General features: G+C 38.4%; 1 protein-coding gene across 1 annotated transcript in view; it reads right to left on the reverse strand.

The window, feature by feature from the left end:
* LOC146318275 (astrotactin-1-like) overlaps positions 1-26,113 on the reverse strand; it is a 174,203-nt gene that overhangs the window by 147,298 nt on the left and 792 nt on the right. The gene's annotated exons all lie outside the window — the stretch shown is intronic.

Below are 26,113 nucleotides of genomic sequence, written 5' to 3' on the forward strand. Positions count from 1 at the left end.
AAAAGAGCCATTTGAAGAAAAAAAAAATTCAAACTGAATTTCGCCGAGGATCATTCAACATGTTTCCTCTGATTCCACATTAAAAGGAGGAAGGCAGGAAAGTTTTAGAGACAAAAGGGAGCCATTTCCTGACAGTTCTCATGTTGGATTACAGAGCGGGGAGGGTGCCAGAACTTCAACGAAGCAAAACACAAAGCAACTCGTTCTGTGCACCGCCTGACATGCCTCTGTGAAAACATGAAAAACACAAGTGGGGAGAAAAGACATTAAAATGAGAGTGTTTCATATCTGTCTCACTTGCACACAGTCCTGTGTGATGTTCTACACAAATGACAACAGACAAGCCAAGAGCTGTTGTTCACTTTTGAATCAAATAGGTTTTCTATCTTTCAATCTCTTTAGCTACCTACCCACCTCTTTATCGAAGTACCCATCTCTCTACCAGAGGTGGCAGAAGTACAAACATCTTTACCCAAGTACAAGTACAAAAACTTGTGTAAAGTAGAAGTACTGATTTAACTTCTTTGCTCAAGAAAAAGTGGGAAAAGTTCTGCAAGGATAAAAGTAAAAAGGGTTGAGTCTACCTCTCGTCGTTTTTTGTTCTTGCATTGTATATGACGTTTTTTGTCTTGTTATGTCTTTTCCATCACTTTTGTCCTGTTACATCTTTTACATTGTTTTTGTTTAATTTTACGTAATTTTGGCATTGTTGTGTCTTTGGCGCAGTTTTGTCTTATTACGTAGTTTTCATCTTGTTACGTCTTTTACGTTGTTTTTGTCTTATTATGCAATTTCTGTCTTGTTACATGTTTTACATTGTTTCTGTCTTGTTACATCTTGGTACGTTGTTTTAATCATGTCACATCTTTTATGTAAATGTCATCATGTTATTTCTTTGAAGTTGTTTTCTGTGTCACATCTTTTACATAATTTTGTCTGGTTGCTTCTTTTATGTTATTTTCATCTTGTTGCTTCCTTTACCTTGGTTTTGTCTTATGACATAATTTTTGTCTTGGTATGTCTCTCATATCATTTTTGTCTTGTTCCATCTTTTACGTCTTTTTGGTCTGGGTTCGTCTTTTATGTCGTTTTTGTGTCATTTTGGTCTTCTTTTCATCTTGTTACATCTTGTCGTGTTATTTTGATCTTGTTACATCTTTTATGTTGTTTTTGTCTTGTCTTTTACATCATCTTCATCTTGTTATGTCCGTCGTCTGTGCTGTGCACTGATGGATACACCAAGGAATTTTCTTTTCTATGTGTTATTGTTCCATCCATTTACATTGAAATCAAGCTTGTCAATCAATGTCATGCAATTATATAAAAGAAAAATAATCAGTAACCCCTCTCTTCTCCATTGCAATAAAACTAAAGTTACGATCCTGTTTTGAAAATTTACGGTGTAGAAAGTAAAGTTATTTGTGTTCAAATGTAGGGAGTAAATGTAAAAAACTGTCAAAAAATAGTCAAGTACAAATACCTAAAATTCTACTTAAGTACTATGTATTTGCACACAGTGACTTCCCATCTCTGCTCTGTACCTACCTCACAATCTACCTACCTATCTATCTAGTAATCGACCTCCCTCCCCTCATGCTGTCTTATTGTCTGGGCTGATCTTCATCAGCCATTTTAATGAGTTCCATTGGAGCTCATTTGAGGCTGTGATTAGATCCCTGCTAATAAATTATGTGTGTTCTCAGCAGGTTGCTATCCTCCTGTTGGCCACCACTCAGCGTGTGTTTCTCTCCATGTGTTAATGTGTGTGCTGGTTTGTTTCCTCGGGATGGAACGGAGCAGAATCAAAATCTGCCTCCAGTAAATGCCATTTTTACTGCCTGGCTTATCGCTCCATGCAAATTTATATGTTTGTGTTTGTGTGTGTGTGAGTGAGTGTGAACATGGCTGCTAGCTACCTGCTGACAGATACTGTACAGGACATCTGGTCTCGTCTTGGTGTTGATTATATGGGAGGAGAAGTGCTTGTTGGATGATTTTAGCAGGAATAATAATCATTACTAATTACAGTGCCACCAATTAACTACTCAAAATGAAGAGGGAATATATTCTTTCCCTCTGGCAACTGATATATTTATGCCTTGGTGCTGTTTCCTCACCCTGGGACCATATAAAACCAAGGATTATATAGTCCAGTGTCCCTAGGAATCACATACATACTTATGATTTACATCAAGTGGCAAACATTCAGTGCTTACATAAGAACTGGTATGCCATCAGTGTAGGAAGGTGGAAAAGTAAGGGTGTGGAGGTTAGAGTGGTGGATGATTTGTAGCATGTCCGATTTGATTTTGCAAAGGGAATAACATTGATCATTTTGTCACAATGGCACCTGTTAAGAGCTGGGAGATACTATGCAGCAAGTAAAGAGTCAGTTCTTCAAGTCGATGTGTGGGAAGCAGAAAAAATGGGCAAGCATAAGAATCTGATCAACTTTGACAAGGTTCCAGGTTGTGATGGCTAGATGATTGGGTTAGAGTGTCTCCAAAATGGCGGTTCGTGTGGGGTGTCCTTGGTATGCAGTGATTAGTACATACCAAAAGTGGTCCAAGGAAGGACAACTGGTGAAGGCTCATTGTTGCGCCCACCAGGTCTGATCCCTCTGAAGAGGTACTGCCACACAAACCTCTGAAAAACATAATGCTAGGTACGATACAAAGCTGTCAGCAGACACAGTACATCACAGTTTGCTATGTGTGGGCTGGCGCAGCCGATGCTAACCCCTGTCCACCTCTGAAAGCACCTACAACGGGCATGTGAGCATCAGAACTGGACCATGAAGCAACAGCATAAAGTGGTCAAGTGTAGATCTCAATCTGATCGAGCATCTGCAGGATGAGATGGAAACAAGTCCATTCCACTGAGCCCCCGCTTCGCAACAAGACCTAAAGGATGTGTTGCTAACGTTTTTGGTGCCAGATACCACAGAACACATTCAGAGATCTTGTTGAGTCCATGCCTTGAAAAAGCAATTGTTCCAGGATTTTTGTCTGGTAATAGTATTCACGATGCAGTATGTCAATGGGATAACCAGTACTCCTTTGCTGGTTAGCATTTTTGTTTTACAATGATTTACACCAGTGGTTCCCAACCTTTTTCCTTGGAGCCTCCCCTACTTGTATCTAAGGAAAGTTGAGCCCCCCCAGCCCGAAAAATGCTTGGATTTTGGATAAAGTGCATGATAAAGTGCTGAGCTAGACTGTATAGGAAGTTAATGATTACTCATTAATTGCCAATAAGAAGCAAACCAATTAAACACATAGTAATTGATAATTAATCAATAGTCTAGACATGGTGGAAACTAAAATTACAGTTAAAACAAGAAAAAAAGGGAAATAAGAAAAAAACATGTTTTATATCTGAAATAATCATTTTGTATATAAATATGTCATTTATCACTGCCGTAAGGTGCTGGTGAAGCTTGAAAATGCTAATTTATGCTAATCTATGCTAATGACATTTTGTGATCCAGCACCCAGCCCACTGGGCTCCAGGGATGTGCGTGTCTTTTTCACATGGCTTTTCAGAGGCTCGGAAATGCACCTTGAAAATGCTTGAAAAGAGCTTGAAATTTGATTTTGGAAAAAGTGTACGAACCCTGAAATTCTGATTTTGAGGACCTCAGAGCAGACAAGAGTCTTGGGGACCCCCTGTGATTTCTGATGCGCACCCTTGAGAGGGGCCCAGACCCCAGGTTGGGAACCAATGGTCTACACACTTGCAGTCTCTCATTTTTTTTACTACAGTGTATAACATTAACACATTGGCTAAACCACCAAACCAACAAGCCCTTGTACTTTAACAACAAAATAGGTTGTTTGCCTTCCACAACTACCCACCTAAGTGTTACAAAAATAATTAATATATCCACCGATATGATTATGATTTGTTAAAGTCAGCATTATTCATTTTCATTCTTATTTATAGGAGACATTTGTCAGATATGAGATAGAGGTACACCTGACGATCCATCTTGGCATGACCTACTCCCTGTTTTGTCGTACTACACCAACATCATAGGACTTGCATATTTTCTTGTAAAAACAGGGTCAACTCCATGTTCATGATGTAATTCATTAATTTAAAGTTAATGTTACCTCAGTCCCTATTGAACATTAGGATCTGGAGTGTAAGAGGAGGAGGAGGACAGTCAGCAAAGACACAATCACAATTATAGCCCTGGCATCCACCAAATGGCCCATATGCTGCTTATCTTCCTGCTCTCAAACAAACACAACAACACAAGTCCAAACAAGACAAACCTGCTTCCCCCAAAAACTTAGAGAAAAAAGAAAACACTCCTAGAATAAATGTCATCATGCTGAGGAAGCGCACATGAATGCAGCGCTGGGACCGGGAAAGCTCAAGGCTGGGACCCGGTTTTATTCAAACATCAAAGAAACATAAAAGAAAGAGAGAATGACAAGCACACACACACACACACACACCAAGATACACACTCTCAGTATCCTACTGAGTTGCTGAATCCCATCATACCTGACTCAACCTGAGAATACTTACTTAGCATACAACACCCCCCAAAATCAAAAGACATGACAGGGCTGCTTCGTGCGCATTTCTGCCTGTTTGAAGTACTTACAAAGAAGAGATATAAAATGTCCACTACATAATGGTCACTGACTGTTATATCAAAAGGAGAGAAAGGACAAGTGTGCCGTAACCGCTGAGCTTCAGTTTAAGCCTGAACACAGCAGTAGGTGGACAATAGAAAAAGAAAACTCTAAAAAGACAAGAAGCTGTGGGCATGTTGCTACAGGTACATGTAAGATGAAACAGAAAGAGACAGTCGAGTTTGAACAGTGGTTTGTTCTCTTTTAAAGCGAGGTGCCTGTGAGGTGGAGCTAGCACAATCCTGCAAGGTATTCTTCCTGTTACTGATGCTTGCACATACAGTACTCGACTGGCCTACATTAAGAGAAGTGCGCTGCACAAATGCAGTCATGTCATGAAATGTGTAAGGATGTGATGGATTTCTTTCCTTAGGGACACTACGTGCTTTTGCACTGGGCTTAGTCCTGTGATTATCAGCCATTGTCAGCATGTGCCTCCCAAAATATAAAGTCCACCTGAAATCACATGTACTCAACCCATTTGGTGTTAAGCCATACCTTTTTTTTAATCTGGTACATCACTGTACGTCTGTGCTTGATTGACAGCATCAGAATTTTGATGTTACGCTACAATCGATTGTATCAGGAAAAAAAAACAACCTCCAACACAGAAAAGAGCAATGGAATGGTAAGATTAAGTTGGAATTCCAAGTCAAAAACTGCTAATAAAAGAATCACACAGGGACACGTTTAGATTTGAAGCTGGGAAACGACTGGCTTACAGCTTGTATAGGATTGCAGCATTACACTGTAGGGGACTAAAGAGACAAAATAATCTAACTTGTGCTCTAGAGTCTAGACTACAGGTCAAGGGCAGACAGATGCTGGAGTCCTCATCCTTACCTGTCAACATAACTGACTGGTTCGATTTAACATTTGCAGGTAGGTTTACACGCTAGTAATGTGCAGCAGTTAAGCAGCTAATCAGCTATCCAACCTGCAAACTGATACTAGTGGTGCACTTTTGCTTGTTCACTTGTTCAACAAGCTAAGGGTGGAGGATGCTGATGTGGGGACCACAGTTACAACCGCAGCCACTGTGGTTTATCCATGGATCGGGCGGGCCGGGTAAACCTGTTCTTTGATAAAACGCTGACATCACTGCTTTGTGTAAGATTTGATTGGCTGCATTTTGGTTTCTGATATATTCTCAAAGGAGAAAACAGGACAAGTAACTTGCAGAGCAGGCATGCTTACAGTAGCAGAAAAAAAAGCAATTTAATTTGAGTTGGACTTGAAAACATCATGGTCCTTTGATGCACTGATTGTGCACAGCTCCTTGCTGATGATTGGTTCTTGGTCTACGTGGCCAACAGTTCTAATCTGCAGGTGGTCACAGAACAACAGAACAATATTCTGTTGCCCAGCAAATACTGCCTTGATATTTCTTTATCTGCCTCTCAACCGGCACAGCTTCACTATAGAAATATGTAATAAATTGTGGTTTCATTGTTTAATCTCTGTGAATGTCATGCTTTTAAGATATGTGTAGCCCACAGTCCGTTTCAAATGGATGCAAACTGAAGTGAACTCTTTTTCCACAGTGCAAATTGTGCATGAGAGTGAGGCAGTTAATATTCATCAGTGACTGTGAACAGATGAAATGGTGCATAGATGGTCACAAAGACTTTACCTCATATAAATTTTCAAGGGTATAGGTAACCTAAAGGGGTTTTCCACCAGTTATATACATAAGGATCATTTTACTTGTCATGCAGGGTACTACTCAGCTTGAGAGAACTTTTCTCTGCTCCGGTCGAACAGTGGAGGAATTAACTCCCCACTGAAGGCAGGACAGCAGAGTCACTCCCCATCTTCCACTGCAAGCTGAAAAGGGTCAAGTGACCCTTTAAAGCACTCAGACAAAAATGTCAAGACTGAAATCCCTCTTAGACTGTGCAACATTAAAATCTCTTGCTAGGGCATTCGTTAAATGCCATATCGACTATGCTGGCAGCATACACTCACGCACGGTTACAAATTATTGTACACCAGGCCAAAATTAATGCAGTCTAATACAACAATCCCACAGCAAATCCTGCCTTCATGAAGGTTATATCAGAAATTCTCGACAACCAGATTCCATGTCGCCCCTAATTATGCTTGCTGAATGACAATCCTCAGATCCAACTCACTAGGGAGAGAAATGAGGGGGTTGAATCCAGCTATAAAACCACTAATTGTTGACATTTAGATGTGTGTCTATGTGTGTGCATGCACAGTGTACATGCATGTGTGTGCATGTAGTTTATTTAAACACAAAGATTTAGAGTTTGTGTATTAATGTGCAGATCTGTATATATACAATTTATGTTAAGGTCTGTATGGAGATATATATATATATATATATATATATATATATATATATATATATATATATATATATATATATATATATATTTGACTATTACTTACATGCTATATATTGTTATGTTCATGCAAAATATACCATAAACCAATTAAAGTGTCATCATTTTAAACTACAGCATGTGTGAAGGTTTGCTTGCTGGGTTTGGCTCCTGGTACCCCGGGGCTGAGTGATCTAATTAGGCAGCTCGCTCCATGGCTAACCGAGCTAACTAGCTAACACAAGCTACATTTGACAACAGTGGTTAGCCTACTTTAGCAATGAGTAAACTAGCTGACCGCTATCTGTCCATCAGCTAACTTAAATAAGCTTGGTACTGTACTCTGTCATCTAATTGGCTATATAACATTTAATGACATCTTTATGACAAGTTCAGATGGTGCCACCTTAGCTGAAGTCCAGGGCATTATTCATGACTACTACAAAAACAATACAATACCAATACAGAGTAACGAATGTCCAAAAAATGCCACTTTACTTGAAGACAAGGAAAATACTTATGTCACACTTACAGTGGTCTCATGACTGCCAGTGTCAAAACCAACAACACATGACAGTGTAATACATTATTAAAACATCAAGCTAAACAGTCTCCTTAAGTAATGTAAAGTTGTCATATGAAAGACATTTCAAACAATGTCAACTTTGAATTAAAAATGACATAATTGACTGCATGATATTTAATGACAGTCATAAACATTCATAAGGGCTCCTCCACGTTCAGGAGCGGTGTCATGACAGGGTTATGACAGTGTAATCACAGTCTTATGCACACAACTTCAAATAAAGTGTCACCAAATAAAATGTGATAGGATTTTTTTTCTTTTAATTATTTCAGAGAGGTGTTGATTTATCTTGGTGGTTATTTTGGGTTGGATGTAGTTTGTGGTGCTGTTGAACTGTATTTTAAATCATAGAAACACCTGCCAGTGCAGTACACTACAATTTAATAGCACAACAAACTGCAGCCTCCAACATGACCACAGAGTTAAATCAGGATTTATTGCTGGACTGTTACATTAGACTGCATTAGTTTTACCTCAGTGGACCTAATATACTGGAAACTAAGCCTATAACATAAAGTGACTTGTACATAAATCGATACAATTTGATTTATTAAAAATTGTTCCATACATTCTACAATGAGTCTAAAAGGAAAATGTTGAGATAAGCTTTCCCCAACTGAGTTCCTTTGTATTCACACAATCCGTCTTGGTGTGTCATAGCTGAACATAATGTCTTAATTAACCTTTGCCCTCCTGCTCAACTATATCTCTCCTTCAAGACTGAAGTGCTGAGGAGGGAAACAAAGCTTTCACCTTGAGATGATTCTTTCAGACAGACTCTTGAAAGAGCATGTGGTTGTGCTGAGTGAAGCACTTGATTGAACACAGTGACCATTAAGTTTTATATAAGGACCATTTTCAACTAAAACTATAAGTCCACAATTGCTTGGATGTTTCGATCTAATGTGGCAAAAGTACACACATTGTTTACGAAAGCTGAAGTAGAGATTTATATTTTTTTTAAAAAAGAATCTGGTTACATCTTTTACATCTTGTTATGTCTTTTATGAACTTTTGTTTCATGTAATTTTTGTCTTGTTACGTCTTTTACAGAGTTTTGTCTTGGTATGTCGTTTTCATCTTGTTATGTCTTGTTACATTGTTTTGGTCATACCTTTTACATCATTTTCATTTTTCTTTCATTTTTCATTGTCACCTTTCCACCTAATTTTTTTCGTATTACATCGTTTTCGTCTTGTTACGTCTTTTACATGGGTTTGTCTTGTTACGTTGTTTTCATCTTGTTACATCTTTTACGTGGTGTTTTCTCGTTACATCTTTGCGTCTTGTCACATCTTTCACAGTTTTGTCTTCTTACATCATTTTTGTTTTATTATGTCTTTTACTTAATATTTTTTCTTTGTACATTGTTTTCATCTCGTTACGTCTTGTTACGTTGTTTGGATCTTGTCACATCTGACATGAACACTTGGTACGTCGTTTTCATCTTGTGATGTCTTCTATGTAGCTTTGTCTTGTTGAGTCATTTTCATCTTGTTACATCATTTTGGTCTTGTCACATCTTTTATGTGATTTTTGTTTTGTTGCATCTTTTTCCTTTTTTTGTTGTCAAATTTTTCACATCATTTTTGTCTTGTTACACTTGTTTTGTCTTGTAACTTTGTTTCGGTCTTGTTATATATTATATCATTTTCATCTTGTTACGTCAGTCATCTGTGCTGTGCACTGAAGGATACACCAAGGAACTGTGGTTTCTATGTTAGTTTTTTTCATCCATTTAGGTTGAAATCGATTTAGATGTTGGGAATATGGCACACAAAGAAGCAAAATAAGAAAAATAATTCCTCTAAAATGCATTAAAACTAAAGTAACATGCCTGTTTTGCAAATGAAAGGCACAGAAAGCACAGATATTTGTATTCAAATGTAGGGAGTAAAAGAAAAGTAAATCCTTAAGTAAAACAAGACAAGAAGACTAAATATGTATCTGTACTTAGTTACTTCCCATCTCTGGTCTCTATAGAGGGCATGTTTTGAAGGCAAATAAATTAATAATAATTTATTTTTTTTAAATCCCACCATTTATTAGCCCAGATTCACATCTCCTGCTCCCAAAATCTCCAAGCATCCCTCGTGGTGATACGCATACTCTATTCATGCACACATCACCATTATCAATATTTAATACCTCTGGAGAGCCCTGCACAGCTGGTGAGGAAGACTGTATCGTGGCTCTGCAGGGTTTCAGACAGTGCGAGTATCTGTTCGGTGCAGTTTCTTATTTATTTATTCCAATAAGACTAGAATTTTTATTTTGTTTTTATCAGCTCACATTAGTTTGTACACAGAAAGAGACACACCAAAAAATGAAATATAGAGCTGCATGCAATATTAATTTTGAGCCGTGTTCATATCTGTGGCTTCACCACAGCACAATGACGCCTATTCTCCTGAGCCACAAGCTCCAGATATCATTTTCAAGCTATGATACAATCCTGACACAGTGTGCTAGTAGATGGTATATTATCCCTTAATATAACAGCTCCCGCCATATTGTGTTTGTTCATCTACTCCATTGTCATGAAGAAACGTTCCTTTGTGCTTCTCTGTTTCAACACAATGCGAAGACGCTGTGGCATAATCATGCTTTGAAATAACTTTGCATTTAAATTCTATTTTGTTTAGGTAAACACCTAGGGAGAATTTGATGTTAACAAGCCCCCCTCGGTGCTGAAATGGTGTGAAGAGCTGGTATTGGCTTCATTACAAGCTCATTGTTGTGAATCTATCAACACAAAAATTGCTATATGCCACCTACAGCTCCTATTACACAACCACTGTCTTTTCACACTGCCTGAGCGGTGGATGTTAAATTAGCAATACTGTTATGTAGAGGTGTGAAAGTCCTGCTATGGAAAATGTATAATGAGCAAAAAGTACCAAAAGAATCTAAAGTAAAAGCTCTCTTTCTTTTCTCTTTCAGAAAAATTAACGTTTAGTATATTATAGTATATTATATTAGATATTCTTACTGATGCATTCATGCACAATGTGGCATTTTACTATTGTAGTGGGTAATTTGGTTGGCTGGAGCCGATATGAACTATTTTATACACTGTTGGGTAATTTAATCATATTTTATTATCTCATCTTATGTTTTGCGTATAAAATCCTCATCTGTAGTCTTGACTTAAGCTGTAACATAAATGGAAAAAGTATAATATTCATTTGTGAACTGTTGAGTTTAAGTACACAGCAGAATGAAATGAAAGTGCCCAGGTATAGTACAAGTACCTCAAATTTACAGTAGAGTACAGAATTTGAGTAAATATACTTTGTTATATTCTAGCACTGCACTGTATCTGAGGAAGTTCTCCCTCGCAGATCTTTTTGTCTTGTTTTAAAGTGATATGTAGCCATTCTGTGTGCAAAAATGAGCACAGCAGTCCAAAATAGCGAGTCGGAGCCTTAGGCTGTGTATTAAATAGTTTGGAATATACGATCTATGGTTGAGACGAGTTGTTTCCCCGCACCCCCTCCTCTCCAGACGCAGCAGTTGATCAGCTGTTTATAACTGTTAATTGTCTGTAAATGTAAATTCAAGCCCGTTATCCTGAAAACAAAAGCCCACTGCTCTGAAATAACACTCCGTGGATGGAGATTTAAGTGGCTGCCCGTCCCACTGCCTGCCAAACTCCATTAACATTTTGCTCAATTTAGCCATTATAAACATCTACGCCTTCTATTAGATCATTAATGATTTCTAACAAATCATGAACAGACACTTATTCATTCAGCAAAAAATTGGCATTAATTTGAACTGATTAATGTGAAACAGACACACAAAACAATTATTCTGGTCTTGAATAGGAATAATTTCAAAAAGGGACGCAGCAGCTGCCGTTTTCATGCTAAGTGAAGCAAATATTCCATTTTAAAATGTTCCTTTGAGGGGGGTCTACAACTAATGCTATGTGTATACTAAAAAAGCTATAATCAATATGTGCACAGTATTTGGGAGTGGTGAATTACATGCAATTAAAATAGTAGTTTGCATTTTGCAGTATAATTCTATATAATAATTTGCATAGTGATTCAAGTAGCTAACTAACTTTTTTGCAATTTCTGCGTAATTCACTGCCACATACAAAACCAAAGCTGACATTCTTTTCACTTTCCCCTTTAACAGTGGATTATTTTATTGTTTTTGTTTATGAACATGTGCACTTTTTCTCAGTGAACTGAATTTAGTGGCATTTTTAGCTGCCATGTGACTTTTTGTGCTATGCTTTTCCATAATTTCTTGTCACATGTACTTTGTGAATTTGATCTTTTTTTTCCAGTGTGGTTTGAACTACTTTTTCTGTGTAGCTTAAATTAAACGTCCCTGGTTCCTCACGTAAATTTCCCATTCATTCTCTCCACTGAGGTTTCAGAAAATACTCCAGAAAAAGAGTTTTAAGCCTGGAGCCAAGCCACTAAGTCACTAATCGTGACAATAAAACATTTGATTCAGAGCAAAAAAGATTAGAAAACACATTAAAAAAAATCAAAGGTACGGGACTGTGTACATAATTACTTTAAGAGCGTAGGAACTGCTCATCCCATAAACCATTGCAAATGACATTGCTTCTTCCTAAATAAACTTTATTCATTCATTGTAACAATATTTCATTATTATAGTATTTATATTGTTAAGAACAGTGTTGTGATATGTCTCAGTTTGTGTTGTGTGTATATAAATTATATTAACTGATTCATAATGACAATATAAGTATAATTCATATTAGTGACCTAACTAGCCAGTGTAGTACTTCTCCATAAAACACATTATTTCTTAAAACAAGGTTGATAAACGACGTGTGGCTTCTACAGGAGCCTCATCAGCATGGCAAAATTAATTTGATGGAATACCTCAGCATTTTTGTGTGAAATAGGACTGTGATGCATTTCTTGTTTCCAGGAAAACCGGCCGCTCAGTTCTCCTGTTGCTCTGCGGTGTTTGATCCCTTTAAATACACTACAGCTTGTAGAAAACACACTATTTAACAATTACTGACCGTGGCGAGCAAATCTAGCCCAAGATATTCACTCATAAGCACCACAAATTTCTGCTCTGGCGAGTCCTCTCTGCTGCCGGTGGTATAACTGGTCAGCCTATTAGGGAGCATGAAACACAGCTTCTCTTTCATCATGACCAGTCAGCTGGCTGACAAAAAAAGTTGAGCTTGTCACTCTGAACTTTTCTGAAAAGTTAAACCATTCTCTGAACTTTTGAAAGTGCTCCGCTCTGCCCCAAAATCGCCAGGTGCAGCTCTTTTTGAAAGTGATCACACTCTGTGCTCCCCATGGCAGCTCTCCATTTATCTTAAGGCAGAAAAATGGCAATTTGGCCAAAGAAAAGAAAATGTGAACGAGGTAGAAGTTCAGTTACAAGTTGTTTGCTTTTGTGGCTATTGATACTACTGCTGTTGTTGCTGGTATGCTACTTATGTTGCTAAATCTTTTTTAAATTCAATTTCAGGCAGACAAATTGATCTAACATTCCTGTATGTGTGTGTTATAAAGGTTCCACTTCAAACCCTTCAAGAAAGTTCTCATTATAACCCAGCATAAAGGGTTATACTTAGAACCATCTGGGAAAGGTTTCACACACACAACTCCCTCTGAGAGGTTCTAAAGGAGTACCCCTCTATTGTCTACTGATTCCACTGTTCTGATGGGTCAGAACCCTCTCTAGGGGTTCTATCCAGACTCCTTCCACCTTCTAGGGGTGCTAACAAGAAACCAGCCATGAGGTTCTACTGAGAACCCTTTAAAATCCCAAGGGTTTTATCTAGAACTCACCCTAGGGGTTGTACCAAGAACCCGTTTTATACTCCATGGTTTTTACAATCCTTTTATATTCCAAGGTTTTTATCTAGAACCCACCCTGGGGGTTCTATTGAGAACTCTTTTATATTGTGAGGGTTTTAGCTAGAACCCACCCAGGGGATTCTATGGAGAACCCTTTTATATTCTGAGAGTTTTATCTAGAACCGACCCAGGAGGTACTACTGAGAACCCATTTATATTTCAAGGGTTTTATCTAGAGCCCACCCAGGGTTTTCCAAGGATCTTACCCAGAATCCACCGAGGCTGTTCTACTGTTCTACTCTTCAACATTCCAAGGCTTATATTCTTACAAACAACCCATGACAAAAGAGTTCAACAAACTTTGAGCCATTTATTCCTCAAGTATTGGGTTCTTTGGATGAAAGAGGTTCTTAATTGAAACATTCATTTTACAAAGAACCCTTGACCTACCTTTTCCTCAAAAAAAAAGGTTCTTCAGAAACAAATGGTTTTGAGTAGACCCTCATCCCTTCAGGAAGAACCCATTTGGAACTGTTTTTTCTAAGAGTGTAATATATTACACCATCTATGTAAAGTATACAAACACACACACTCATAATTCATCAGACATCATGTCTTCTGCGTCTCTCCAGACACACTTTGATTAAGATGATCACTCGCAAAAACGTACTCTTGTTATCTTACAGCTGTGAGCCACGACAAAGTTTTGATCAATGTATACATGAGGACATACATCGCCACACACACACACACACACAGACTGACAGTTTCTATGTGAGTTTCAGAATTAGCTGTCAAAATCATTAATCATGATGTGCTAATCAGGTCTGTTTGTGTTTGTTTGTGTCTCCCTCTGAGAAACATGCTGTTTCTAACAAATTAATCCCCCCAACGGGGTGTGTGTGTGTGTGTGTGTGTGTGTGTGTGTGTGTGTGGAAATAAACCAAATGGTCGATGTTTTGCAAGGTGTTGCTCTGTGTGATTTCTCCGCTTGCTTTTGAAATGAGAAAATATGCCAGTATTTTGCTAATGATTACTAATAGAAAGGCACACAAACACAGCTCTCTTCATCACCGCCTTTTGATTTCTTTCAAACTTCGTCTCCCTCGCACGTTGTTCTCCGGGTCTCTGTGGTACGCGGCGACAGACAAGAGAAACTGATAGAGGCGTCTCTTTTCAATGAGAGGCATCTGTTATCTGTCCAACAGAACAACAAATGCTAATCCTACATCGCTGTAATCTGGTGTGTGTTTTGATTAGATATTGAATGTATTCTGGCGATGTCAAGAAGTCATAAATGTTGCCTGGCAACCAAAGGTGCCAACATACAGACATACGAGATATTGCTTAACCGTAGAGCTCCTGCATGTAACATATACAGTTTGCAGAGGATAAAAAACTGTGCCTGCATCAGAAAACAAGTACTGTTACTGAAATATCACTCATTTACACGTTTAACAACTTTTCTTGAGTAAAAGCACAAAGAATTCCTCTCAAAAATGACTTTAGACGATCAGTTACATTTTAACCATTGATGTTTCATGCATCATTAGTTGCAGGAATTCTATCAAAAGAGGTTTCTGTCTCTCCACATCTGCAGTCTAAATTACTCCCAGCTACTGCTCTGTTCCGCTCGGCGGTCACAGCCACCTCTCCAAATCTGTGCTTGATGCAGCAATTTTTTCGTCCGTATGTCACCGTTTTCATTGGCCCATTTGTGATCAGACAGCCTCATTGGCTGCGACACGCTCCCTGATATAAATAAACTTGAGAATACAAAGATGCAAATGAAAGGTTTGTTATAGTTTGCATAGTGCAATGAATACAAGTAATTAAAAAAGACTTAATTACAGCTATTTGAGTACTTCCATCCCTGGAAAACATGAAATAAAACATGCTGGCCCTGATATTTATTCTAATGCAGTCTGATAGTTGTGAACATCTAATATGATCTTTAATTATCTATAAGTCACACTCCAGTTTATTTTTATGCTATTTTATATTTTTCTGGGTTATGTTCTGATGATGTCTTTTGACCAAAAATGTAAATTTTTGTGAAATGTTTTTTGTTGATGTTTTGCTCAACATTTAAGTTGTGGCTAAAGTGGAACTTTGGCTACTTCTTACTGGTTTTATCAGACGACATCACATCACCCCAATCCTGACTTCCCTCCACTGGGCTCCTGTGCATTTTAGAACCAATTTTAAGATTTTATGAACACTTTTTAAGCCCGCCTCGGTCTGGCCCCTAGTTACATAGCTGAAATTTTAACCCCTTATGAGCAGCCCTAGATCCTCAGGCGTGGCCCTCCTGGCTGTTCCAAAGTCAAAGCTTAAATCTAAAGGTGACTGTGGTTTCTCCATCAGGGCCCCTCGACTTTGGAACGACCTGCCCAAGGAGATCTTTTAAATCACTTCTTAAAGCCCATTTTTATAGACTTGCTTTTATGTGATGCCATTGTCTCTTTGTAAACTCAGGATATAAATAAAGTTATTATTTATGATGTATAATCATAGTGGAAGCTCAAAGTCAAATGCCATTCCCCCAGGCTTGCACAGGTGCACTGTCACTGCCTTGACCTTTTAGCCACTCACTGTGTGTGATGACATTACACAGACTGGAGAGTAAAGCACCTGGCGATTTAAGATAATGTTGCATAAATAAAGTCTGACGTGCACCATGCTTCAGTGATAATGGTGTCTTGCCACCGTTGGCCAGGGCGGAGTTATCTCTGAGCATCCTTTAAGAGGTGAAGCATCAGCTAGTTATCTGGGGATGTAGCTTGTTAGCAGCTAAGCATCCACCTCGGTGTGATGTTAGTGGAAATGGACGGTGACTTCCACACTGGCAACACATGGACATGGAGAAAAATCCTCCACCATAGCTGTCCCTATCCATGCTAACATCCATGCTACTGGTCTCCATGCTGAATGATGCTGGCCAATTCGGTTGCCATGGTAATGGATTACATCTAACTATTAATTAAACACATACCAAAACTCTGTTTGAGAAAAAAAAGTTAACACTGGTAGAATGGGGCTTTAATTCTATTTTCTTTCACTGATTAATGATATTTTTTCCAGTCCACAGGCTCTGAATATAAACACTTTATTCTTGATTCTTTCATAGCAAGATTAATTGCAACCAAGACCCTTACAGCGTCCCTTTTATATATCACCTGTGTGTTTACATATGATAGAACATGCCACACAGCTCTCACCCTTATCCATGTCAGTGTGTAGTTTATAAAGCCGTACTGAAATTAAAAAGCACTTTTGCTAAGAAATCAATATAGTTTTTTGTCACTTCCTCAAATTCGATTACAGAGCAAAAAAAAGAAATAAGAAATCATTGTATGGCCTGCAGTGGCAGTGCCCCCATATTAGACCTCTACAGGGGGGCTGACTGACTCTGTCAGAGCTCCAATTTAATTGGTGCAAAATCTGTGTGGGTGGGCCTGAAAAATATTGTGTTATATAACTTCATTTCCCGCAAACACACAGCTGGGGGAGTAATGTTACACCATGCAAGTGATTCAAATCGCACAGTAATGTACAGAGAGCTGAAGTGACAGAGCTGCCTGTTAATGGACATTCTCATCACCACATCCACACAAGTGGAATACAAACACAGCTTTGTGAGTTCTCCAAAAGGCCAAATTGTAAGGGAACAGCAGATTTAGATTGTAATAAAAGGTAAATCCAGTATTTTTAAACCTGTACTTTATTTCTACACATTATACATGTTGGAAAATAGTTGCTGAAAATGTGAAAACACTGAAAAGTTTGTGGTATTGTATTATGGGCTTAGACCATCAAACTGTTGTTCATGATTTCTGTGTTCAGGATTTTTTTGGAAGGACCTGAAACATGACTCAGACTTGGTGACATGCTGGAGCAATAGTCCCCAATGCTATGTAAGCCCTACGAAGGGACATATGAATGACACCGCCCACCACTCCCCTCAACCTCCCTAATGATCAGTTATGAATGTACCTTCAGCGACTCTCTCAGTCCAAATTAGCCCAGCAGTTCACTTCAGTTAAAACGACCTGACACAGGTCGGGTGGCTAAAAACATGTCTGGACGTGTCCAATAAAGCTGCGAGACAGAGCATCCATGTTTCAGGACGTTTACAGATTGTAGTGGTGTTTGACACTGAGACAGTGGAGCATCTCCAGTGTTTCAGAGCAGAGAAAACTGCTCTTTTTGAGACCTAATTTTATGTACTTAGCAATTTTTTTAATCAGTCAGATGTGACCTGTTGGTTATTAACACCTTTCCGTGGTGTGACAAACTGAGAAAATGGCTTTACTTGAACTTTAAAGAAAGTGAGAATAAATCAAGTTTAATAATTTTCTAACACAATTGACTTGATTTTGATTGTCTGGAGGACATTAAGTCCCCACTGAGCCTCCATACACTGCTTCAAAACATGCTGCTTGTGGTACACAGATTATCATGAGCATCCTCTTATACAGCAATAAATATCAGCTGCTCAAAACCATCTGATCTCATTTATTTTTGGAGTCTGTGGGTGCTGGCGCATATTCTGGCAACTCCAACAGTTATTAGAGGGACTGAGTTTTTATGATAGCATGTCAGTTCAGTTCTTCTGCACTTTCCTGCAGATACAGTCTGTAAAATTTAGTTACCATAATGAGAACTTTAGTCAGTGTATATCTGCAGATGCCTCATAACAGAGAGATTTACTGTCCAGTGTATACATGTGCTCATGCACTTAATATGTGTCTAAGTCACAGCCTCTGAATTGCAGGTCAAACACATATACATGACAGGCTGCTTTCAGATACTCTGTAGGAGGCTGAGGAATAATACATACATGTGTACTGTACACATATTTTTTACCTTGAGTTATGAAAGTGTACTGTAAAGCCACTGTAAAGATGAAAGTCAACGTCTTAGCCATCCAGAGCTCTTCAGTGACACTTCTGGAAAACGTTCATTCTGATGTCATTCTGATGTTGTTGGGTTTTTTTTTCAAGTGAGCAGTGTCTCCAAGGTTAAAATATATACCATCCTTCCACTGATGTGGCCGAGACACACGTATGTGAATAAGAAAAAACAGCAGATCTCATATATTCAGAGTATTAGATAAAAAATGTAAATATTTGTACCTCGTGTAGAGAATTTGTTCAATAAACTTGTGCTCTGTGAACCCATATAAGTCGGCAGAACTAAAAAAAATACATTTCCCTGATTTCATAGATTTAAAAGTTAGAGGTTATCAGAGCTTAAATATTAGGAGTTAGTGTCACATGCTTTTTGATCACAGCCAACTTGATTATTTTCAGCAAATGCAACTCAGAATTTTTATTCACCCCTCTCATTAAGTTAACAGAACTTAATAAATTAGTATAGTAGAGTATATATTATATTGGTATATAGCATTATGGTATATATAGTATAGTATTTATAGTCATATAGTAATTGTCTTTCTAATTTCTTAAATATTTTTGTTTTACAGACCTTATTTCCCTTATTAACAGAAAATTATTATTTAATGAATACAAAAGACAGAAAAATCCTACTGGACTCAACTAGAACCTCTAAACAAAGTTGAAGTTTTCACTACTTAATACAAATAATTAATTTGAGCATTTGGCTTTACAGTGTGTGGAGCATCTGTGCAATAATTTTGTATAGGACTTTTATGTAATTACTTTAGCAGAGGCATCTGTGCAACACTTGGATTTATGCATTTTTGGGTGCGTGGATCTGGGAATGATACTGTGCTGTTCTCTCAAATGTCCAAGACAATTTCTCCTGAGGGAGACAATAAAATCTAATCTCATCTAATTAAAGCAGTATGCTTTAAAGGGATAGTTTGGATTATTTGATGTGAGTATGAGTATGTGTTGATATTACCTACAGCAGCCTGCATCGAATCTAAACAAAGCACTGCTGTGGACCGGGTCAGCAACAGAAGATCAACCTAAAAAAATCAATATCAGTTTAAGTATATGCTATATTTAAAATATATTTATCTGCTTTACTTTGGCATCATGTAGCCTTTTCCAGTGTTAAAATGGGAAATAAGACAAATATCGCTCTGTCTAGACCAACCAAACTCCATCTAAGAAATCAGTGATTTTACCTTGCAGAACATGGGAGTTGCTGTTCTACCACTGCCTCGATCAGTTTGTTCACTTGTGTTATTGTGTGATTATGGCGTTTTAAAAGGATGGTTCGGATTCACCAAACTATATTTGCATTTTTTAAAATATTTTTTTCTTACTTACATTAAGTGTTTTCTTGTTCATCATTGATGGAACGATCGTACAGTTTTGAACTTGGAGACACTGTTTCAAGATTCCACATCCTCATAACCCCACATCAAATAATCAAAATTGGCCCTTTAAATTTGTAAGATACATTTAAAAATATTGCTGCAAATGAGCATCTTACCGACAGCAGGCAGCTGAAGGCAAATCAATTCCCTACACCAACCCCCGTGTTCAATTTTTATGCAAACTACTGCATGTTTAAGTCATGTAATAATACTGGTCATTACATTATCTCTATTAGAAACTAAAACTATGAATTGAACATGAGATCAGGCCAGAGGTTTTTTTTGTTACCCTTAGCAGAAGGAAACAGAAGAGGTCACAGAGGTTTCCTGATTTTATGCTTAAAACTGGCAGAAGCTGTCGGTATGCGGATATGGATATGATCCAGGAGGATTTTCTTTTTGAACTTATGTATCTGTGCAGCCTGTGGTCATAACCTCTATACTGTAGACCAGCTGACACAGGCTGCACAATTCTATAAAATCCAAACTTCTTGTCGAAACGTGAAACGATGGACGGATTTAAGTTCAGTGTTTTTCTGATAAAGTCATTCTGCAGCGAGGATTAGCATCAGAGTTCGATTCTTCATTCTAAATGAGCTGAAAAGAAAAAGCTGGTGATATTCTATTTTTTTTTCTCTTTGCAACAAATCCCATGAAAAGACCAAAACCAACAATGAATGCGTTGTGTGTGTTTCCAAAGCCTGATATATCTTATTCCTCTGTGCCATAGAGCTCCATTGTTGTCCAAAAACCAATAAAAAACACATCGATGAGTCACATTGTTGCACTCCAATTTATTTTTAGTCAATACCACATACACTGCCCCGCTGCTTTACAAAAAAACCCACTAGGGTGTATTAATCTGCTGCTGAAATTAAGCCCCAACAAATGGTATAATAATACCAGTCTTCCTCCTGTTTGAAAGACATCTGTGTGTGTTTAAAACTACAGTGTCCAGCTGCTTTATGAAATTACTGAACTTTTGTTAAAAAGAGTTATATATTTTTCAGCTTTTTTAACAAGTTCTTCTAATTAAATGACAAAATACGTCCTTTAGAAAGGCACATATTAGTTTTTTCTTGTCAGATTAACATTATGGTTAAAGCTGGATTGTGGGACTTCCACATGTAAATTAAAAGTTCATTACATTCAAGCCCTGATCAAACACAAGGCTGTTTAAGCCTATCACAGCCACGGAAATCTCTCAGTACTTCGCAGTATACTTGAGTTTTTAAATCTGGTGCCTGTGGTGGTATATCTGTGTTAGCAGGACGGTATTGAAACATTTTACATCAAAAAAAGAAGAAAAGAAAAATAAAATAACAAATTGCTGGTGTCAGTCATTTCACAGGAGTTGTTGACAAGAAGAAAAAAATAAGGAATAGTTTAAGTTTTATCTTTAAAATGTTTATTCAGTTGTAACATAAAGGCAGATTCCATTAGCATACCGATTTCAGCAGCCAGGTATACTACTTGCATTCTGGGTGGAATAGCCCATGTAGCTATTTACGCATGTGGCAGAGAGAAGCACTCAGGTGTTCATAGCCAACAATGCCAGTGAGGCTATTTACATCCACATTGCAGAGACAAAATATTATCTTTTCTTCAACTTAGCTAAGTAATTTTGTTGCCGTCTAGTCAAGTCAAAAAATTAAAAGTCAACCCTGCCTTTTAGTTTAGCAAGGGATTCAAACCTATTCATCCATCACCCATTCTCTACAGAGACTTTGTTGCTCTTTACAGATAAAATAGGCAGGTGTAAATAACCTGTGATTATTGTCACCCGGGTGCAAATAGACACTGTAACATAAATGTATGCAGACAGGAATAAAATTCTTGTGCAAACTTGTTGCTTAACTTTATTATTTACCTCATAATCTTTACGTCATTCTTTACAAACCCAGCTCCTAAGCTAATATTTACTTCCTGAAAATGCAAATTTTTGAGTAGAATAGAATAACAGTTTTGCTAAGGTAATGACAGTCTTTCAAATGTGTGATGACTAGTCCTACTGAGGATAAAATAATTTGAATTTTGGTGTTAGAGAAGCAGTTTTAGAGTCGTTATGGGTCCTTAAGCATGGCCTATTTATCCATGTTAATAGACACTAAATGAGGCGTTCAGGGTCGCGGCGAGAGCACGTTTGGGGAAGGCTTTCCCTCTTAGGACAACTGTAACATCTGTTCTTATTATGCGTGGGAGTTCCAGAGGTCATGGAAGTAAACTGGATTTGAACGGTTCAATTCGGAGCCCGCCCTTCTGAGACAGAACGCCGAGAATTGAGTTATAATTAGGTGAGATTGACAGCGTCTTTGAGGTAATTAAGCAGAAAAGGCTGATGAAATTCCCTCAGGTGGGGAAGGGAGGGAGCAGGAAGCGCTTTCGAGTCTGGAATTAAAAATGATTATTGGGGGCTGACGAGCGAGAGGAGAGACGGGGAGAGGGGTGACGCAGAGATAGTGAGAGAGAGAGAGTGCGACACAAGGCCTGTAGGTTCCTCCCTCACTTATTTGTCATGCCTATTTGCTCCCATGTAAGTGCTGCTTATGCGACCTCGGAGCAGCGCCACCCTCGGCAGCTCTGCGCCTTTATGATGCCATAACAGTTAGCCATGACAATATGCATCCAATTAACAGGCTTTATGCGATTAGTCAGCCTATCCATTCATCTAATGTGATTCGCCTCATTACCGGATGACTTCATAAGTAAGATGATCTGACTGCAGACGCACACACACACACACACACTGACAAAGACAAGGGGGAGGGAAGTGGGGGAAATGATGAAAGCTCATTTAATCAGAGAGCCAATTCCATATGATGAGGGAACCAATGTTTCCTCCTCTCAATGATAATGATTTGAAAGGACAAAACCATCTAGTCTGATAATACAGGATGTTAAAAGCCCATTTCAATGTATAGAATATATGATATTGTCACTTCATGTGAGGATGGACTGTTACGACTGCTAAAGTACAGAGTCCCCGAGCAGTAAAAGCCAGGACATGATCGTTTATTTCAGCTTTTGAATAGCTTTTAGGATCGACAAGCTAAGCAACGCAGCCGCAGCCATGGGGATTAGAGAGCGGGGATTTTGATGGGAAGAATGAACCCCTAAACCTGTGGAGGGAAAAGTGAGTGACTGTAGCCTGCACTGAAGTCACAAGGTCTTTGATGCCTTGCGTAGAGATGAATGCATATGTAGGAAATAGCTTGTATGCTCAGTCAGCGTTCCCTGGATAAACTAAGGGCTGTCATGTCATGTAAAAAACTGCTTTAAACTGGCTTTAAAAAGCCTGACAGAATGCTGCATGATTCTGATGATGTTAAAGTCTGTGTACAGGAGTGTTTTTTTTTTTTTTACTAAACACACCAGACATGTTAAAAAAAATGTTAGCTGAAAAACATGTAAAAAGACAGAGTTGTGGAGTTAGACTGTTAAACTGTTCAGGAATTCTGTGTTCAGGATTTTGTGGGTGGACCTGAAATATGGCTTGGTCACGAAATCCTCCAAACCAGTCGGTTACAAACGCCTCTTTCAGTCCAAATCAGCCCTAGATTGGCTTTGAGTACAGCCACTAAAAAACCTACCCCTTTTACATTTTTAGGACCCACCTTATCAGAAATGATGCTTTTCTCACCACCACAGAAGCAGGTTCTGCCCTCAAGACTTTGGATTGGTTCAACAATGGTGTTTTTTTTTAACTCTCTAATTATTTCTACCCAGTTTCAGCATCAAAAGCTGTAAGACTGTCCTAAGTCTCTCTTGAGCAGGGCATTTTAAAACAGACTTATGAGTCTAAGGTTAGGGACAGATCATGCTTCTCATGAAACAATTGTTTGTTCTGTTGGGTCTGAGCCAGGATGCAATACAGGGCGTCTCCTGCATCGAAGTCATGCATGCTACATGCTGATCTGCATTACGGTGACACTGCACAATCATCTAATATAGTTATTCCCACATATACGGTGCTGAATTGAACATGCAGGCTCCACCAGTACAGCAGAGTATGCAAAAGGCCTTGAGACAAAAAGGTGAAATGAACAGGAGTCATGGATACTGGCCCTTGGAACATGAGGGCATACAAGATGGTGAAACATGGAGAGACATGGTGTAGTGAGAGATCGGTCTTTGGCCAGTGCCGTCATCCACATGGGCAGCACACACACATCCACTGCCAGGCCGAAACTAAATATGCTGACAGGAGCTTCCGACAGATGGTAACACTGGCTCCTCAAACCATGGCACCACGCTGGACAATAGCAGAAACTCGCAAAGTCAGAGGGGTAAGTATAGACAACGAGTTCAGAAATGGTAATTTTGACATCTGTCTGGTCCCAGCAGACTCCAGCTCTGGCTAAGTAGCATCCGTTTTCATAAGTCTCTATCCCTACCTCTGACAGGCTTTTGTGTTCACTTTAGCACACTCAGCATTAAGATTCAGTGGTCGCCATCCTGCATCTCTGCAGCATCCATCCTCCATTCATCCAGTTACAATCGCGTACTTTGGGTCAAGTGGAAATTAACTGGCATAATGTTTCACAAAACCCAACCATCACTATCAACAGGTCTGCAGGTCATTTCCTCTGATGTGAAATCAAATAGCATTTTTCTAACAATTGCCCTTGGGGAGTAAAAACACTGCAGCAGCAAATCACCACAAAGGAGAAAAAAAGGGGAATGTTACATAAGTTTTGACATCGTCTGTGAGCGCTTGAATGAGAATTTTATTCCAGGCCTAAAAGGCAGAGAAAGAAAGAAAAAGAGAAAAAATGTCTAAATTATAGAGCACAGAAAAATGTCTGTAGAGAGCTTTTCAGAGATATGAATGATCTCACCTACATCTATACTGTATCATCAACAGTCTTGGACTGTCTCCTTCAACTGATGAAATGTGAGGTGATCAGAATGAATAAATGGACGACTGCATATCAGCTGTGCCTGCTGAACAATTATCAATTGCCACATAACGTTCATAACATTGGTGTAGCAAAGATTAGTATCTAATGTCTTCTCCTGAATCACCACAGTACTGTACGTTTTATACCAAAGTTCACTGGTATGAATAACCCAGCAACTGCATTACAAACATGCATACCTAATCTAGTATTTACACAAAGGAATGTACAGAAAATGGCCCACTTTTAATCCATTATTTTAAGTGTCATTATGAAACTAAATTTTTACATTAATTTGCAGCTTTAATATTATATACACTGACATTTACATGATATGCATAACAGAGATGCAGGGTCAGAAAATTACTGGATTACAGTGACACACATTCTACTGTACCAAGAAATATGATACTCAAGTATGAGTCATTACAATCACGTGCATTGGACAAGTTTTTCGTCATCATTTGGTAAAAAAAAAAAAAAAAAAGAAATCTGATGCATGCACTCTTGCTCTAACTGTATGCATCTACATCCTATCAGACTCAAACTTTGCTTCATGGCACTTACTTATGTTGTTCTTTCCTGACCAGATCGTTGCTTATGTTGTATTAACTCTCAGACGTGAAAATATATACAGTATATATATTTTTTACATTTATAACATGCAGGACAAATTGTTGTCCAGGATGATCTTGCTGTGGTGACAAGCTGTAAGTTGCTTTTCAAAGAGTTTGAAAACTATGAACTACAACTTTTTCTTAACTGATGGAGCAAACAAGTCTGTAGGAGATTACAAGCCACAATGAAACAACGTCATTGCAAAAGATCACACAAATGTAGCACAAATTCACAATAGCTGCAACCACGTACGCAACACTCCACCTCCATTTTATTTTCATAGACAAAACGCTGCGGGTGTGGAATTTGTATGTCATCAATCTCTATCTTTGGTCATATATGAACCTGTTTAGAAGTTATATATGTGCCTTTTTGTTATAGGTCACTCCCACTGCCATACCCCTATTTCCTACTGGCCCTGTCTTAAACCCCACCCCTTTTTCATCATGCAAATTTATGTAGATTAGCAAGAGTTGGCTAGTGTTTTGTTGACATTAGTAATCAGATAGCTAGACAGATAACTAGCAAGCTAATGGTTGATGTATATTAGGAAGAGTTATCTAGAGTTTTCCTAACATTAGCTATTAGATGTGACTAGCTAGCTAATGACTGATATATATTTGCGACCTAGTTAGCCAGCATTTTGCTAACATTCAAAAGTTTTCTTTTCAACATAGACGAAAGGAGAAAACTAGGGTTCTGTGAAAAGGGGCGGGACTTACGAGGGGTCAGTTAGCAAGAACACAAACACACACCTTCACACACACTGACGTCCATGCCAAATTTCAGCCTCCTGGGGCAAAAAAAACTAAACAAATGTGGCGCCATAGGGTGAGGGATTGTTTGTGGACTAAACCAAACAAAAAAGCAAGCTTTGGAGCTGCT

Source organism: Lutjanus erythropterus, chromosome 12 (assembly GCF_056507025.1).
Source record: "Lutjanus erythropterus isolate fLutEry1 chromosome 12, fLutEry1.hap2, whole genome shotgun sequence".
Lineage (NCBI taxonomy): Eukaryota > Metazoa > Chordata > Actinopteri > Lutjaniformes > Lutjanidae > Lutjanus > Lutjanus erythropterus.